Raw genomic sequence first — 18,924 nt, 5'->3', positions numbered from 1 at the left:
ATTCCCCTGCATGTGAAGACAGGATGGAGCAGACGGGACTAATAGTGGGTTCAACAGTCAACAGCTGTAGAGAGAAGTGAGGGGCAGGACCTGCAGAACTGGATTCTGAAATCTGCTGCACGGTCTGCTCCTTGGTAGTTCAAGGAGTTTGCTTTGGAACCTGAGTCCATCAGGTACCCATTTGCTCCCATAAGACTGTCCTGAACAATTTGGTGTCATCAGCAAACTACCACCTCACTGTTCACCCCTAACTCTAGTTCATTTAAAAGGCACTGGTCCTTGGGAGAATGCACTTCTTACATCCTTCTATTGTAGGACTGGCCAACATTTTAGAACTGGGGCCATATCTACAAACCAGAGAAACTGCTTTGGGCGCCACATGCATGCTACAACTCACCCCTTCCCAGGAGTAACCCCCACTCCCAAAATTGACCCAAGTTGTGAGTATAGGCTTGGAAAAAAGCCTTCTGTTGGCTAAACAAGGGCTTTTTTGAAGTCTAATTTCAGGAGGAAGGGGAATGGGGTCCTGTAGGCACCAGGGAAGGCCTCTGCAGGAACATGTGCTCCATTATAATCTTCGGGTCATAGGTTCAAGCCCCACATTGGGCAAAGGATTCCTGTTTTGCAAGGGGTTGGATTACATGACCCTCATGGTCCCCTCTATGATTCTGTGGTTATGAAAACTGCCTATTTATTCCAATTCCCTTCTTCCTGGTCTTTAACCAATTACCATTCCGCAATGAGGACCTCCCCAGAGTGCTTAACTGTTGTGAAATCTGCACTGACCAAATAGTTAGGGCTGAAGCACTGGCATTACTGTACAGGTCTAGTAATCCTTCTGTCAATTTCAGCAGTTCCACTATCTTTTCATGACCAGTAACATCTCATTCTGAGGTCATAATTTCTTTACTCAGTTCACCCTCTGCATCACTTCTTATCCTCTCTCCTGAAAGTTCATGTATGAATTCTTTGTATAGGTAAAAGTGAAAGCAAACAAGCTTGTTTTTTGTAGTGGAGATAATGCTGGGTGGTTGTAAAAACTACCTTGATGCTGCTTTATTTAATGAGATGTAAAATTGAAGCCACTCTACACCAGTTTCCAAAATGCAATGATAGTGCGACACCAAAACCTAGAAGCAGCTTTGCATAACAGGAGGTCAGAGTAGCTCAGATCAATACAGTGTTCTCTCTTGTTTCTTAGATTTTCCCTATTAATCTCTCACTGATACATAATGAGGAACATATTTGGATATTTGAGAAATTTTAGTCTCAATCTTGTATTCAGATTTCATTGAAGTACGTACCAAAACAGTATTTTTAAAGGTACTTATTTTGAATGTTAAAAGAAAAGAAATCAAGAAGATAAGAATGTAATAATTGCCCCCAAAGGAAAATATTAAGCTAGCACTAACTTGTTTCTCCCTGGGCTAGGTAAAAATAGTGACCTAAAAAGGTAAACACTCAGTTCCTCTCCCAACAGACACAGCAGCAAACCATTTCTCCCAAGTTGCTATGTATAACTTTGGACAAAGAACTGCAAAGGAATTAATAGGACGTTGTGATAAGAAAAATTATAAATACAGTATCAAGGAGAAAAGGGGGTAGGAAATGAGTGAGATTCATGAAACACTCTGAGATTTTGCTTTATACTTATAACAGAAGCCTTTAGAAAGAACTGGCCCCACAGGAATGACAAGATTGGTCATGTCAATATTAATCTGTATGGAATACATTAGCACTTCTCCAATGCACATTAATACTAGTGGGGTGCTGAAATTTTGCTTTGCTATATTTCCAATGCATCCGTTTCTGATGCGTCAGCATCACTTTTTAACATGAAAGACTGTCGCTATGTGATCCCACCCAGCCTTGATCACAGAGTGAATGTGTTGATGTTGTGATACCACATAGTTAATATGATCTGACTACATGATGACATCACTGTGGGCAAACAGAGAGCCAGATTGATGCTCCCTGTCTTGCCACAATGCAAGCACAATTTTATTGCTCTTCTGCAAGAGGCCGAGTGGCCTGGCAGGCCACAATTTATCCTGTCCCCCGGCATGGGGCCAAGTGTCCCATTGGGCAGTTGGTCCCATGCCCAAGGGAACGCCCACCACTACCTGCTGCCATTGGCCAATATACAGCAGGCGGACAATTCAGCCTGCCATTCACCAGTTCACTTAGAGTGGTACGGAGCCTGTCCACGAAACCGCCTGCCTTAGAAGGCAAACAGACCTACAAGACTGTCACCTTTGATCCAACTTTAGTCAGGTAGTCATGTGCATGATCAGGTAGGGCAGAATGTGTACACAAAGAAGGCACATCCTAATGGTGTTACTTTCAGTGGGGTTTGCCTTGGGAAGCACATCTCCATCCTTCCCAATCTGGGTTGGAGAAGGAACTGTGGCCTAGGTGTTTTGACAGTGGAAGCCAATCACCCTTGCCTCCTGATACCATGCAGTTTTTTTTTTAAAAAAAGGGGTTGGAAAAGGGGGGGGGATGGCCAAAAGGTGGCACCAAAAAGGGTGTGAAAATGTTCACAAAACGTGCATGTGTTTGTGTGTGTACACACACACACAGATATATATACACAAACACAGAGTTTCAGCTCAGTACTAATGAACGGAGCAACTTCTACCACCATCACCTCCTTGATTTAGTCTGCAGATCTAAAAGCACCTGCTTTCATAATATTTTCATTTGTATTACTCAAACTTGACAGCCTTTCTGTTTATTGAAATACGAAGTGTATAATCTATAGCTATAGCTATAGCTATATCTGCTTGGTTAAGATAGCAAGATGACCTACCATCATGACTTACCTTAATGCGATTAAGGTAAGTCAAGAAGTACACCTTTGCCCACTCCTTCTTCTGGCCATAAAAGAATGAGAAGGATGGAAGATGTGGGTGCTGGTGGGTGCTCTCCTTCCAGGCAGGTTGTGGTGTCAAAATCAAAAGGACTATGGTGAGGGCTTTAAAAAAACAACAACTTCATAACATGACTGAATAGTACGAGTTGTTCTGATATGTATTCAGTGGTTATCAGGATTGTTGGAATTGAACGAGAATACTCACCAACACTACCAGGGAGGCCGCCGAGAGGCATCTACAAGAAAAAGAAGCAGAAAACAACGCAGGATAAGCCACCATCAGGAGTGGAAAGGCTTCTGTTTTGTTTTATCTGCTACTGGCAGAATCCTTGTCTTAAGGATTGGTCTCAGCATCTTTTTCTCTACCATCTTTTCCTCCTCTCTGGCAAGGGGCAAATTGTCTTCAGGGGGGAAAAAATCACACTGCCAAGTGAAACCCCTTTCTAATTTACTCAAGATTTTCTTTCTCGGCACCATGGCTTTCAAGACGAATAAGTTCCAAACACTGGTTTATGTCTGCATACTATTATACCAGCAGTGACGGGAATATACTTTGAGGGAAAGAGCAGCTTGGTTTTGCATGAGGCCAGCCTGCGATTTAGGAGTTGTGCCCTCAGTTTATGACTCAGTTGTTACGTCTAATGGTAGAATTCTATATTTGTGTTGGTTAAACAGAGACATAAACTAGTTTTGTTTTCATCTCGCACCGCAAACATCAAAACAGAGTGTTGAGGTTTTCAGTCCTTAGTGGATGGGTCCTGCAACAGATTTCAGGTGTCTTTATGCATAGCCAATGCTGTGGAGACACCTGTAGTGTGCAACAGAAACATTCATCCATTTTATATGCCACCTTGCAGTGTTCAGGACGTATGGTGGTTTAAGTTTTAGAAATAATTCCAATGTGAATGGCTTGAACTTCACAGTTCCCAAACTGTCCCAACTCAAATTTTAAATGAGGTTTTACTTCATTGAGCATTTTGAGGATAACTAATGATTCGGGACTGTAGAAATAAATGCATTGTGAACGCTCTCAGAGAACTACAGTTAAGTTTGTTGTCGGGTTAAAAATTCTAGCCAAGATTTTCTAGACCAAGGACGAAGAAGCTGTGGCCTTCCAGATGTTGCGGGACTACAAAAGTGTTCTTGGACCTTGGATCCCCAGATGTTGCTGGATTTTAGCTCTCATCACCCCCACCCCACCCCCGACCACGGTTCATGCTGGCAAGGATTGATGGGAGTTAAAGTTGCTACAATTTCTGGATGATTGCAGGTTTGCCACTCCTTCCCCAAGGGGTGGGCAGGAGAGAGAAACTAAATACAGTGGGACCTTGGTTCTCAATGCCTTGGTACTCAAACAACTTGGAACCCAAACACTGTAAACCCGGAAGTAAGTGTTCCGGTTTGCAAACCTTTTTTTGGAAGCCGAAAGTGCTCCGTTTTGAGTGTTAGGCTTCCGATTTGAGTGCTACGCTTCTGTTTTGAGTGCCACACTACCGTTTTGAGTGTTACGCTGAGGTCTGTCTGTTTTTGCTATTTATTTTGCATTTTTGTTTTTGTGGCTCTTTTTTTGTGTGACTGTGTGGAACCCAGTTCAGCTATTGATTGATTGATTGATTGATTGTGTGACTGCAGTACATTGTTTATTGCTTTCATTTTATGGATCAATGGTGTCGTTAGATAGTAAAGTTCATGTTAAATTGCTGTTTTGTGGGTTGTTTTTAAAAGTCTGGAACGGATTAATCCATTTTGCATTATTCTCTATGGGAAAGCGCACCTTGGTTTTGGAATGCTTTGGTTTTGGAATGGACTTCCAGAATGGATTAAGTTTGAGAACCAAGGTATCATTGTAGGAATTTTTGGAATCCTAAGCTAACCATGCAAACTGAAGGGAACGTAAACCAAACAGTGGGTGCGTACGCACGCGCACACACACACGTTTGTTGGGGGGGTGTTACCATGATATGAAATTGTTTCCCACTACAGTTTTAAAGATAACTTATTCTAACTTGGACGAAGTTCAGTATTTTATACACTGCACTACAGTAGCTTTTAATGGAAACCTCAGCATACAGCAAGACAGCTCCATTTGTGCCTTGGCTTTCTATCATCAGGCAATCTTAAACGATTTACAGTCTAAAAGAACAGCTGACTAGTAGTGACATTTGCAGGCCAATTCACAACAGAGTCCTGAGCGATGATAAGTTTTTGTTGGAAGAAGAGGGCGGGGGGGTGGGGAGAGATGGTTGCTCTAAAATTCTCCCACAGCTGTCAATGAAATAAGACCTCTGCTCTGCTTGCCTTTGTAGTTCTATAATTCTCACCGAATTGAAATAAAATCTCTCCTTTTCAAACCGGAAACATTGTTACATAGCGGGTGAATGTGTGATGATAAAAACTGACGGGTGGGCTTCCTATTCTGGAACACTAGTGTCACAAAACATTGTGTTGGAGAATGAAAAGACCTTGATTTTCCTAACAGGCCGAAAAAGAAAAAGAAAAAGAGGCGAGCGACAAAAAGCTTTGTAGAATCTCTCCATATTTCTGTTAAGCTATTTCACAGCTGGGACCATGACTGGGGAACTGATTTCTGTTCAGATCCATAGTTCTACAATGCTGCCTTTCCTGATGAAAGGGGGGGGGTAATTAAGTCAACTTTTTGTTTGTTATGGAAGCGTCTGCTATATTTTTTAATGGCCAGAGGCAGAATAGCACTGAGAACTTCCTGGGGATTCCCCAACGACATTTCACACATTACACAGAGGCAAAGCCTGGTTTGCCACCAAGCCATGCATGCAAGGAGGAGCTGCATCCCAATGAGTGCAATTACTGTTGTGCAAATGTATTTATCACATTCAAACATCACATTTTTCATGGCACTTAAGTGTACACCTATAAAGCGTTATGTGTGGTAGCCTTATGAGAGCTTACTGCTGCAGTACTCAGACAGGTGCTAAGATTATAAAATTGCCTTCACCTAAGATAAGACGCAGGTGGTGCTGTGGGTTAAACCACAGAGCCTAGGACTTGCCGATCAGAAGGTCAGTGGTTCGAATCACCGCAACAGGGTGAGCTCCTGTTGCTCGGTCCCTGCTCCTGCCAACCTAGCAGTTCAAAAGCATGTCAAAGTGCAAGTAGATAAATAGGTACCACTCCAGTGGGAAGGTAAACGGCGTTTCTGTACGCTGCTCTGGTTCGCCAGAAGTGGCTTAATCATGCTGGCCACATGACCTGGAAGCTGTACGCCGGTTCCCTCGGCCAATAAAGTGAGATGAGAGCCGCAACCCCAGAGTCGGTCACGATTGGACCTAATGGTCAGTGATCCTTTAAGATAAGACGTGGAGATATTCTAGAATTCTTTGATCCACTCCCTAGAGAGCAGATAATCCCATTCTGCCGTCTTTTTCCAACTTACCATTTTACCTTTTTATCTTATCCCCACCTAAGATATTCTTAAACTTATTCTTTCAGTCAATCCTTGAGAGGACATCATCACCTGTTTGTCCTTATTGCATTTTATAACCAAGACCCCCTCATTATCATACACCTGGTCTGTGTTGTCAGCTCCTCCTGTTTCTCCTAGTTCCCTTTATAACTCCATTCTTCAAGTTTTAGTTATGCACTATATAAAAAGAGAAAGCAACACCTGATGCACCTGTTATAAAAGTTGCAAGGCAGCCATGTAGGCTTCATACTCTGCTTACTAGTCAAAGGAATCTGAGGCTAACTTTGTAAGTAGAACAAAGTCTACATGAGTCATATCACTTTCTTTTGCCTTGAAGATAAAATGTAAACAGAAGCAAGACAATACATCTTAATATTTAAATCGAGGGACTGTTTGTCTGTGATAACAGAGTAACTGCAGCAGCATGGATTCTGTACAAGGCAGGGGGTCTTATGCCCTCCTCTGCTACCCACTTCCTGTTTGGATCTGAGGAATTATTTTTTAGGAAAATCTCAGCTCTCTGTGCTTTATAACTTGGGCATTAAAATACTCAACCCACTTACTTTGAAGAAATCCCACTGAACACAGTATGACTCTATGGGAACAAGACTGTAGCTGTAACATATCACCATCTCTCTCTTTTTAAAAAAACACACACCAAGGATTTAAAAAGTAGAACTATATACAACAAATTATATTATTTCTAGAGAAGACTTTCTAAAGCATTTCAAAGATATTTAAGGGGTTCCTCTCACTGTGTTCATGTCCCATTTGAATTTGTTTTCCCTACCTAATTCAAAACTTAGTGTACACTGACAAGACCAGTCTTGGGTCTCCCATAGTAAAGTCTCCTGTGCTCTCCTGTGCTCCATCACAATCTTCAAGATTAGCCACAAGTGACATCTTGAGAATACATACATCAAATTCCAAACAGCAAGGGGATCTTCAAGGGATTTTTGGTGGGCATCCCACAACTGTGAAAACCCCTTTCCTCTAGAAGTTCATCAACCTGGAAGCCTGGGTACCATCTGAAAGTTTTATAAGACTTTCTCTTTGAGATAGATTATTGGGGGTGGGGGACCAGAGCTAATCAACAAGGAATATAATTTTAGAATTCCTCCATTATTACCCCTCTGTTATTGTCCATGACAAGTCGCTCAACCATCGCTACTGTGTCCTTTCTTTTAGCAGATCAGGATGATCAGTTGACAGCAAAAACTGCAAGGTTTTTAGCGGGGGCAATTAGAATAAGATCTATTATTTGATTATTGGTGTAAAACCCCAAATGTATTTTCTACAGCTAGGTTTTTACCTCTATCTTCAGTACATTTTATTTTATTGCTATGGCTAGTGGCTGGTGCAAATAAAAATTCTTCTGATTCTCCATTAAGCAAGTATACTGTTCTGTGTTTCTGCCTCCCCTTCTTAAACTATTTTTACCATCTCCAGCCCTTGGGAATAGGAAGGCTAGAAGCTGAATGAATGGGCAATGACCCTGGAAGTTCAAACTTAGGTATATTAGTATTCTGTTCATCCTGTGTTTTCTCCTATAAACATTTATGCCTAAAGGAGGGCCAGACCAGGACATTTTGCCACTTCAGGCAAAATAAAAAATGCTTCTACTCCCCGGCTCCAGCCACCTCTGCTGCCGCTTGCTGTCGATGAGCATGGAGGAGGCAGCCACGGCAGCAGACAGGCATGGAACAGGAAGCGGCAAGTGGCAGAACAAGAAGCCAGATCTGCCGCCTGAGGCAACTGCCTCATATCGCCTCATTGGCGGGCCAGGCTGGCCCTGGTCTAAAGTAGTGGCTGACATGGGCAGCAGTCAAATCTTACAACCCTCAAAAATTCTTTCATTTTTTAATCAGCTGATCATCTGTTGATGTTTTATTTGTTGTATTTTTATTTGGAAACCACAGGCATCTGGCTGGTCACTATGACACCAGAATGCTGGACTAAATGGGCCATTGGCCTGATTCTGCAGACCCTTCTTCTATTTTTTATGACTCCTGGCTATTTTTTAATGTATTCCTCTCATATTTTAGTTGGTAATTACCTGCTGCTGTTGCCTCAGTTGTTGTTCTTGTTGTTTCTGTGTGTGATTTGTTGTTTTTAATGATGTAAGCCACCCTACACATTGCTTTACAGTGGAAGAGTGGGATATTCCCCCCCCCCAAAAAAAAAAGTGCATTTACTTAGAATAAAGTCTCAATAAGCTCACAAGAGAGGTAAAGGTAAAGGTAAAGGGATCCCTGACCATTAGGTCCAGTGGTGACCGACTCTGGGGTTGTGGCACTCATCTCGCTTTACTTTACTGGTGTACAGCTCCCGGGTCATGTGACCAGCATGACTAAGCCACTTCTGGCAAACCAGAGCAGCACACGGAAACGGCTTTTACCTTCCTGCTGGAGTGGTACCTATTTATCTACTTGCACTTTGACATGCTTTCGAACTGCTAGGTTAGCAGGAGCAGAGACCAAGCAACGGGAGCTCACCCTATCGCGGGGATCCGAACCGCCGACCTTCTGATCGGCAAGTCCTAGGCTCTGTGGTTTAACCACAGTGGTTTAACTCACAAGAGACTTACTCCCAACTAAATGTGTACAGCATTGCTGCCTTAGCCAGTCCTATTTTTCTAGAAAAAGAGGTGCCAGAACTCACCATGACTGCTTCCCTTGTTCTCTTATAATGGCAATGGCACCCATCTAAGAGGTGCCGGAACACTGTTCCGGAAAGTTCTGAATGAAAAAAAGCCTGGCCTTAGCTACAATTAACCTTTGCTAGATAGGGACTTTAGGGAAAGTTGTCAACTAAGTTTTCCTCAGAGTAGACCTATTGAAATTAATGGACCTAACTAAATTAAGTTAATTAATTTCAATGGGTCTACTATGAATCAGGTTTACTTGAATACCACCCATAGTTTTCATACTGAATAAATTTATAGTTACAAAAAATACAAAAAAAAAAATGTCACCAAGCAAATTCTAGAGCATTAATCCCTCTCTGCCTCACTTCTCCTTCTTCCTATTGTTTCAGTGTCCCAATTCCTGTATGTCACTTTTACAATATATGAGCACACAAACTTTAGTGATAATTAAGCCACTTTCTTGAATTTATTATTTGGTTAAAAATGGCACATGGCAGAAGCACTGTCAAACATGACAGAAAGAAAAATGGTTTTGCGTAGAAGATCTTTCCCAACAATTCTTTTAAATAAACACACCACTGCAAATAGACTGAAATGCTTCTTTTTAAAGATAACTGTACACTTTAAAGACTAGAATATGTTAGCTATTGTTTGATGGAAGAACTTGCACTTAAACACTTAAAGTAAATATTTCTTTTTATATTCAGTTTTTACTGAGCTGCTTCATTATTACAATAAACAAAGTATATTTATCAATAAAAAATAAACGCACATAAAAAGCTGTCTCTTTTCCCCCTATAGCCATTTCACAAAAAGCATCTTGCATTTCCTATCATTCCTGATCAGTGAGAATACTGGCTGGGACTGAATGAAGATGCAATCCAGCAACCCCAAAAAGGCCACGGATTCCCATTCCTGATGTATATCAGCAGTCAAGTAAGTGTGTCCCTCCAGAAAGGAACCAGTGATACTTGAGGGTTATTTTCAATCATTAATTCACCTTATATACCTCTCTTTATACAAAAATCACAGGGCAGGTTGCATAATAAAACTTTAAAATAGGTAAAATAGACATATACACAGATGAAACTCCCCAGTATATCAGTTACACAGAGGAAGGAACAAAGAGGAATATACTGAGATTGGCCTTATGCGATAGTCTCTCATGTGATGGCAGTTGCATCAATAAGGGGGTTGAGACTGCTCTTCCTTGATGCTGATTGGTTCTTAGAACATAACAATTCTAAGGCATGCCACAAATGATCTCACATACTGAGAAGATGGCACATATGACCGCAAGTTCAAAGACCATGTGCCAATCAAGCAACATACCCAGATGCTGGGAGCTTCAAAAGGACAGGGACCAAGTTAGATGTTCCCATAACCACATGTCAGGATAAACGGGACAGGTGGAGACCTCAACTCTGACTGGTGAATGAGGGAATCATCCCTCCATGGTTGCCCCAACTCTGGCCAGAACAAAATAATCTAAAAGCTCCCTCCTTCCGGAAGCTCTCTCTTTTATCTTGTTTGATTTTGATCCTTCAATGGAACTTCACATGCATCTATGTAACTATGGACATGCATGCTTCCATGCTGTAAATTATCAGCTCATTTTTAAGGCCTTAAGAAGTATTACAGCTGACTATTGGATCTAAGGTGCAAGCCAAACTTTTCCCCCACTGACAGGGCTTTGCAGAGCAATGAGGCCACAACTCCTTCCTGATTGGCACAGCAACTGCACCCAGATTGGGTCAGATGACATCAAGTGGCAGCAGTGAGACCAGCTCAGGCTCCAGCAGTTTCCAGGCTGGCTCAGCCCCGTTCCCTCCATGCCCCCAGAATATGCTGTGTTCCCTGGCAGCCCTCTCTCACATGCATATTTGGGGGACAGAAGAAGGAGGCTGGTGCCAACTGAATGACACTTTGCATCATTCATAAACACTGGCTGATAGGAGGCAAACTCAGCTGGGAGGGATACCTCCACCTAAATCCATACATAACAGGGTTTGGAGTGCTATGCCTGTCTCGTGTTTACCTTTGGGAGGGAAACTCAGGACAAATGGATTCTGGTTTTGGCAGAATCATTCTGGAACCACACTACTGATTGGCCTCAACTCAAGTTTATTTTGAGAGCTGAATTGTTCTTTTAAAAAACAACTCTTTTAAGGATCTGTAACCTTTTAAAGTGCTGTTAGGTTGAAACACTTTAATTCTGTGAGACCATTATAGTTCTGAACTCCTTAGCATCCACATTTAACCACATCTAACTTTTTAAAGTGCATAGAGGCATTTGGCAATGCTTCAGTGAGCGAAGCATTTAAAAATTCAGGTGGTGTGCAGGAGGGAGTTAAGTGGATGTAGATTTGCTTAGCATGTTTCATCTGCAGCATTTAGGATCAGGTATGCTGAAGGGTTGTGAGAGGAAACTGTATAAACTGTTTAACAGAGGAAACTGTTAAAAGATTTATGTACCCAGCAATGCTAGAGGTCCAATTAACCATTTTGACTTGCTACTGCTACACGCCTTTTGTTTTCTCTTAAGATTATATTGCATCTCATCTCACTGCTACCAGTATAACCATGAAGGCTGTTCTAAATGCTCATATGCACCCTCAGTGCAACACTTTAATTTACTATATTATGGTGCAAGCCTAACCATGTCTACCCAGAAGAAAATCCTATGGAAATGTCCTTGGCCCTTACTCCCAAGAAAGTATTGCAGCCTTACTTATAGACTGCACCACTTATAGTATTGAAAAAGTTACAAAGCCACCATGCAAATTTCACACTCTTTTAAAAAGAAAATGTTAATGCATTCCAGTGCAATTCTGAGTCTTTTTTGAATGATTTTGTAACTATTTGGACCTGGTTCATTTTGTAAATTATCACTGATATCAGTGAAATAGCATGCAGAAATGCATATTAGGGAAAATTGGTCTGTAAAAAATTTGCATATTAAGCAACATTTGCACTAAAGTGCTGATGAATTTGCATGAGGACTTAGAAAAAAATACAAACTGATGTGAAAATGAGGGGAACTGAACTTGAGAATGGAAAAAGGAGAAACCAAGATTCGCCCATTCCTACACAGGGCTGCTTCCAACTAAATTTCCCTGCTTGTCTCCCTTTTCCCTGAATTTATGATCTTTGCCATCAATGGATTGATCCCAGATGCATAAGACATCATTTTCAGACACCGGTGGAATGTTCTGAATTATAAACTACATGGCCTGTATTGGCTATAATGTTCATGGAAGTTAAAGCTTGGTTCCAAATAACAGGACACAACAACAGGACACAACTAATGGCATATGTGTTCCAGCATCCTGTCTGCCAACCACATACCTATGGGAAGCTCAAAAGCAGGCAGGCAACAGTAGCCGTCTCTCACTGTTGTTCTTCAGCATGCCAGCTTTGTCCCTCCAGGTACCATGCAACTCTCATGAATAGTAGGCAGTAATAGCCTCAAACTTCATGAATTTGCTTAATCCCCCTTTAGAGCAAAGTTGGCAGCCACACACCACATCTGGTGCTAGCAAATTCCATAGTTTGACTATGCACTGTGTGAACAAGTTTTTCCTTTCGTCTGTCCTGAATATCCCACAATTCAGGTTCATTTGATGACCCAGGTTCCAGTACGAGAAAAGGAGAAAAATGTCTTCTGTAGCTACTTCCTCCTCCTATGATTTACACACTTCTTATAACATCACCTATTTTTTTCCCTAAAAAAGCTCAAAATGTTGCAACCATTCCACTCACATATTACTTCTGTGGAGACAATTAAGTGATGATTTGGGGGAGGGGAAACAAAGTTAACTTGGTGAGCAAGTTTGGATGATAAGGCTTTTAGCCTGCTCTCTTAAATACGCAGATCCAGGAAAATCAACTCTCTTGTTCCACCTGCTTTGTCTGCCTTTTGAGCCCTGAATGTATTAGTGCTTTTGGGACTGCTGCTGCATGATCCCATTAAGGCTCAAAGCTCAGTTATTCATGCATGAAGTGATTAATTTTTGTTTTAACTCGCAAAATTTCCTACCAGGTTCAATACAGTGATTAATGAGACTAATTATGCATTAAAAACCAACTCGTGTTATAATTACAGCAAAATCCATATTACACCAAGAAACCAATCATGGGGAGGGGGAAATGGTACCATTTAAACAGCCTTTGCTCTTCCAAGACACCAAGTACTTAGCAAATAATTTTTTCTTCCCAACTAGCTTTGGAACTGCAAGCCTGTTTGTTTGTTTTTTTCTTTAAGTGTGAATCTGAACTCTTCTCATTATCACAGGAAACAAGAAAAGGCATACAAATGCAACCACCAGATCATCAATAGCACCAGCCTGTCTGAGATATAAAACTGCAACTTCCCCAGTTTATTAGATGACATTTAAATAACCAAGGAAGAAAAATGATTCTGTTAGCATTTGATTTACTTCACCACTGCTATACAAATCACAAGATTCAGTAATATAAGACTATATGAATGTTGCCAACAAAGGTCTGTATAGTTAAAGCTATGGTTTTCCCAGTAGTGATGTATGGAAGTGAGAGCTGGACTATAAAGAAGGCTGATCGCTGAAGAATTGATGCTTTTGAATTATGGTGCTGGAGGAGACTCTTGAGAGTCCCATCGACTGCAAGAAGATCAAACCTATCCATTCTGAAGGAAATCAGCCCTGAGTGCTCACTGGAAGGACAGATCCTGAAGCTGAGGCTCCAATACATTGGCCACCTCATGAGAAGAGAAGACTCCCTGGAAAAGACCCTGATGTTGGGAAAGATGGAGGGCACAAGGAGAAGGGGACAACAGAGGACGAGATGATTGGACAGTGTCTCGAAGCTACCAGCATGAGTTTGACCAAACTGCGGGAGGCAGTGGAAGACAGAAGTGCCTGGCATGCTCTGGTCCATGGGGTCACGAAGAGTCGGACACGACTAAACAACAACAACAATATGCATGGGTGTATACAAGAGGGATAGGGGGGAAGCTGCCCCCCAATAAAAATCAATACAAATCTGAGGATCTGCACCCCACCCCCAACAAAAGCCTCCCCCCCCCCACAAAAGTCCTGGCTATGCCCATGACTATAGGCAATATTATCTCTGTCATCAAGTCAACCTCTATTTGGTGAGTTAAATAGCTGTTCATCAGGCACAAAGGAAAGGAGGACACATGGGGAAAGTAATCTGGGCTTTTGCTAATGCAAAAGAAAATTCACTTTTTCTAGTAATTTCTGGTAGACCTTTGTATATAAGGGTTTCGTCTGCTAGCTTTTGTGCAACAATACATAACAGCCTGACCAGTAAGATACAAGAATCCTACTGAAACAATCCTCCTGTATACAGTGGTACCTCGGGTTAAGAACTTAATTCGTTCCGGAGGTCTGTTCTTAACCTGAAACTGTTCCTAACCTAAAGCACCACTTTAGCTATTGGGGCCTCCCACTGCCGTCGCACAGCCGCTGGGCGATTTCTGTTCTTATCCTGAAGCAAAGTTCTTAACCCGAGGTACTATTTCTGGGTTAGCGGAGTCTGTGACCTGAAGTGTCTGTAACCTGAAGTGTCTGTAACCCGAGGTACCACTGTAATACATAAGGCAATGTTAACACTTAGAGTTCCTTTACCTTCTGGACCTTCCCCCCAGCACAGCATGCACCATCTGCCCTGCTGGTTAAGTGCATACTGAAGCTTATGTAGTATGTGTAGTATGACCCTATTTGTAAGAATCCGTTGGCCGGATGGGAACTTGGTGAAATCACTCCAAGGCAAACAGGAAATGGCAACAGCATGCAAGCCACATTTAAAGTGGTAAGGCAACCCACTTTACTTTACAGATGACTATTCCCTATTTGAAAGACCACCATAGAAGAAGTCTTCTATTTCAAGGGCTTGCCAGTGCAAGTTCATTTTAAAGATCAGAATCACAGAATCTGATCAATACCTTTTTATGTTGGGCAACATTTTTTTTTTTACCTGAAATGCCCTCTCATTCCACCCTTAACTGAGGACACCCAGAAAAGTGAGAAAATCTGAACTGAACCTTAGAGAAAATCCACAGTAATACTGCAACACAAGCCCTCACTATTGATTCCTATTAACATTTCATTGGAAAGAAACCTGCAATCTGGCTGAACTCAGTACTTGAAAAGGTGATGGAGTGTTTGAACAAAGAGTGATGATTAACAGTTGATTTGGTTATTAAACAGAATGTTCCTAGCAAAGCTTGGGCTTGGGCATCAATTCCATGAGACTTGAATTCTTGCCTTTAGTGCCTCAGAACTCAGAAGTGGCCGTGAACTTACCTAAAGGATACTAACCCACAGAAAACAGCTTGAAAATCAGCAAAATCTACAATATCAACACCCCGGGGTGTCGGAGGCAGGGCAGCCACACCCATGGACAGAGTGGGAAGATGAATTCAGGGAAAGTGTGATGCTGCCTGGACAGTGTAATTTCAGACAGAGTCTTCAGCACTTAATTCAAGAAACCCTTTATATTCATACAGAGCCTTTTTCATACTGCCAGAAATGTAACGTGCTCAATACATAAAAGAATCTGCTGACAATCACAAACTATTTTTCAAATTGAGCAGTGCCAATTCTACTTTGTTTGAAGAACTGAAATATATCCATTCTCTTGCGCATAAAGGCTTGTAGAAAAATGGAGGACCTGTGATTTAAACAACTCTATATCCTGCTATTGAAGTATAAATTGCAACAGACAATGCATATGCCATTATTTACTGAACTATGCTTATTTCAAAAAGGAAGGATTATGATGTTCCAAACACATTTCTCTCCTCGTCTTTCAAAGCCTTAATCTCCTTGCAACACTCAATACTGAGTTTCTTTTATACCTGGAAATTAAACAAATTACGCTCTGGTCTAATGAATACTAAGCAATAAAACACTTGTGTTAATGAAGGGTTTAAATATTTGAAGGGCTCTAAAAGAACTTTATTTACGATGCGGCTAATGGCCTACATAAATTACACCACAAGTAACCAGATTAGTGATTAAAACTTTGACCATGATGGTTAAGTGTGAAAAGAGGCTCTGATCCTACTGTGCAGCAAATGATCTCAGTTCACAAAACCATATTTTAGGGACATCCCACTCTCTAAAAAAAAGGCATGTGCAGAAAGGGAAATGTGGAAGAGAGAAATGGCTTGGGCAGGGTAAAGAAGAGAGGAGGGCAAATGAGTAGGGCATGTTGTGGAAACAGACATAAAAGGAGAGTTCACTCTTTGTCATAGCTGTCAACTTTTCCCTTTTTTTAAGGGAAATCTCCTTATTCCGAATAGGATTCCTCGCAAGAAAAGGGAAACGTTGACAGCTATGCTCTTTGTTTTTCAATGGTGCTGAGTTGGGAATGCTGTAGACATAATGGATGTACCTTGTTCTTCGATGGTGCTGCAAGCCCACCTTCACGACTGAGCTGTCAGATGAGAATGCCGGGTTATTTAATCTTTGTTCAAGCCTGTAAATCTTGCATTTTATGGGGAAAGGCCGTAGCTCAGTGGCTGAGCACATTCCTTGCATGCAAAAGGTTACAGGCTCAATCACTGGGATCACCAAGTAGGGTTGGGGGAGACTCCTCCATGAAACCCTGGATAGTCCAGGTTGGTCTAATGGTCTCACACTGCATAAGGCAGCTTCAGAGGGCAGCTTCATAGAATCATATAATTGTAGCGCTGGAAGGGACCCCAAGGGTCATCTAGTCCAATCCCCCTGCAATGCAGCTAAAGCATCCATGTCAGATGGTCATCCAACCTCTGCTTAAAAACCTCCAAGGAAGGAGAGTCCACAACCTCCCGAGGGAGACCGTTCCTATGTTCCATTCCCTGCTTTCCACTCCCTGCTATCATTGGCATTCCTGATGGGGAAAAGTTAACGAAGCAACTGCAGCTAACCTTGGTGAGCGATGAAGTGACAGAAAAGGCCCATGTGCCCAGAGTCAACAAGGCAACTCTGCACTCAGTTCAACAGGATTTATCCCCTGGTATATACAGAATTGGTATATAGGGACGCAGGTGGCGCTGTGGGTTAAAGCCTCAGCGCCTAGGGCTTGCCGATCGAAAGGTCGGCGGTTCGAATCCCTGCGGCGGGGTGCGCTCCCGCTGCTCGGTCCCAGCGCCTGCCAACCTAGCAGTTCGAAAGCACCTCCGGGTGCAAGTAGATAAATAGGGACCGCTTACCAGCGGGAAGGTAAACGGCGTTTCCGTGTGCGGCTCTGGCTCTGGCTCTGGCCAGAGCAGCGATGTCACGCTGGCCACGTGACCCGGAAGTGTCTCCGGACAGCGCTGGCCCCTGGCCTCTTAAGTGAGATGGGCGCACAACCCCAGAGTCTGTCAAGACTGGCCCGTACGGGCAGGGGTACCTTTACCTTTACCTTTATATACAGAACTGCAGCCCTAAGACTGCTGTGCTCTCTGGAAACCACCTCAGCCCAACATTTCTGTGAATTTGTGGCACTCTGGATCAAATGCTTTGCTGCTGAACTGTGGGTGCCACTTTGATCTAACAAGCTCGTTATAATAATGCTTTCCTTCACAACTTAAAACTTCAAAAAGCACCTCAGACTACAAAGAAGAGAGATCACCAGAGGGAATGAAAACGAAATGACAAGACAACTGAGAGTAGAGGTCATAACTCCTGCCATGCAATCTGCTTAAAGTGTTTGAGAGACAGGATCATACAGTGGTGCTTCAGGTTACAGACTCCACTAACCCAGAAATAGTACCTCAGGTTAAGAACTTTGCTTCAGGATGAGAAAAGAAACCGTGCCAGCAGGCGGCAGCGGGAGGCCCCATTAGCTAAAGTGGTACCTCAGGTTAAGAACAGTTTCAGGTTAAGAACGGACCTCCAGAACGAATTAAGTTCTTAACCCGAGGTACCACAGTACTTAACTCCACTTGCAGTGTTACTAAATTGTGTGTATACACTATGATATTTTGCTCAAATTATTATTTTCCTGCATCACACATCTTGGGTTGCTTTTGTATTAAATCCAGATTCATACAACCATTGTAGAGATACAGCCTAGTCTACAAATTGTATTAAAAGTGAAGCATGCCTGAATTTTATCTTACTTGGGATCAGGACCAAGGAATTAATTCCTAATAAGATGGACTGTTATGTTCTCTAAATCGGAGGTGCGGATCTGCGGCCCTTCAAATGTTACTGGATTCCAATTCCCAGAATGATCAGAGGTTCAGGACAATTAATTGTAGTCCAGCCACATCCACATGTTCCTTAACCCTGCTCTAAATTCAGAATGCCATCCCCCAATGGGAATGTGTATATATCTTCTGGGATAGTTCAGTTAGTAGAGCATGAAACTCAATCTCAGCGACGTGGGTTCGAGCCCCACATTGGACAAATCATTCCTGCATTGCAGGGGGGTTGGTCTAGATGACCCTCATGGTACCTTCCAACTCTACAATTCTATGATGCTTGTAAACTCCCAAACAATTCCTATTTTCTCCCCATTTCCCCTAAATCTTGGCTTGTAGTAGAGTTGCACAAGCCTTCACACTCCATGCACTGTGTATATAGGGAGTGCATGAACCAGCCCCGAGGTGAAGAAAAACAAGTGATCATCATGATAAATCATGGCAAAGTAAATAAACCAACAACCATTTCCACTGTAGACCTGTTCTATATGCCTGTACAAAAATAAAATGTATAACTATACATAAAAATGAATTAGTATCTTTCCATCTTGCTTCTCAGTCAGACAGTTGAGTGGCAATTCAAAAAAGGTATCTGGAATCAATGGAAAGGTTTTTTGAACACTGATTCAAATTACTATTTAATAAAGCAACCATTTCAAGCTTGTGTGTGTGTGTGTAGGACACACACAGATGGAGAGGCAAATCTTTTTCAGTTCCAGTTTTGCTTTTTACCAGATTGAAGTCCAAAGACTTTTGCCAACAGGTTAGACTCTTATGTT

General features: G+C 42.1%; 1 protein-coding gene and 1 long non-coding RNA gene across 3 annotated transcripts in view; both read right to left on the bottom strand.

Annotated features, from left to right (window-relative positions):
* NALF1 (NALCN channel auxiliary factor 1) overlaps positions 1-18,924 on the bottom strand; it is a 340,934-nt gene that overhangs the window by 119,804 nt on the left and 202,206 nt on the right. The window lies entirely within an intron of this gene.
* On the bottom strand, positions 1,433-10,128 carry LOC307214507. The gene is made up of 3 exons (XR_013838169.1): positions 10,102-10,128; positions 3,081-3,111; positions 1,433-1,534 (listed from the first exon to the last, which is right to left on the bottom strand). It is a non-coding gene; the product is annotated as an uncharacterized lncRNA (long non-coding RNA).

Source organism: Podarcis cretensis (genome assembly GCF_951804945.1).
Source record: "Podarcis cretensis genome assembly, chromosome: 4".
NCBI classification, from domain to species: Eukaryota; Metazoa; Chordata; class Lepidosauria; order Squamata; family Lacertidae; genus Podarcis; species Podarcis cretensis.
The sequence above is the reverse complement of the archived record's forward strand: the minus strand, read 5'-3'. Positions and strand labels throughout refer to the sequence as shown.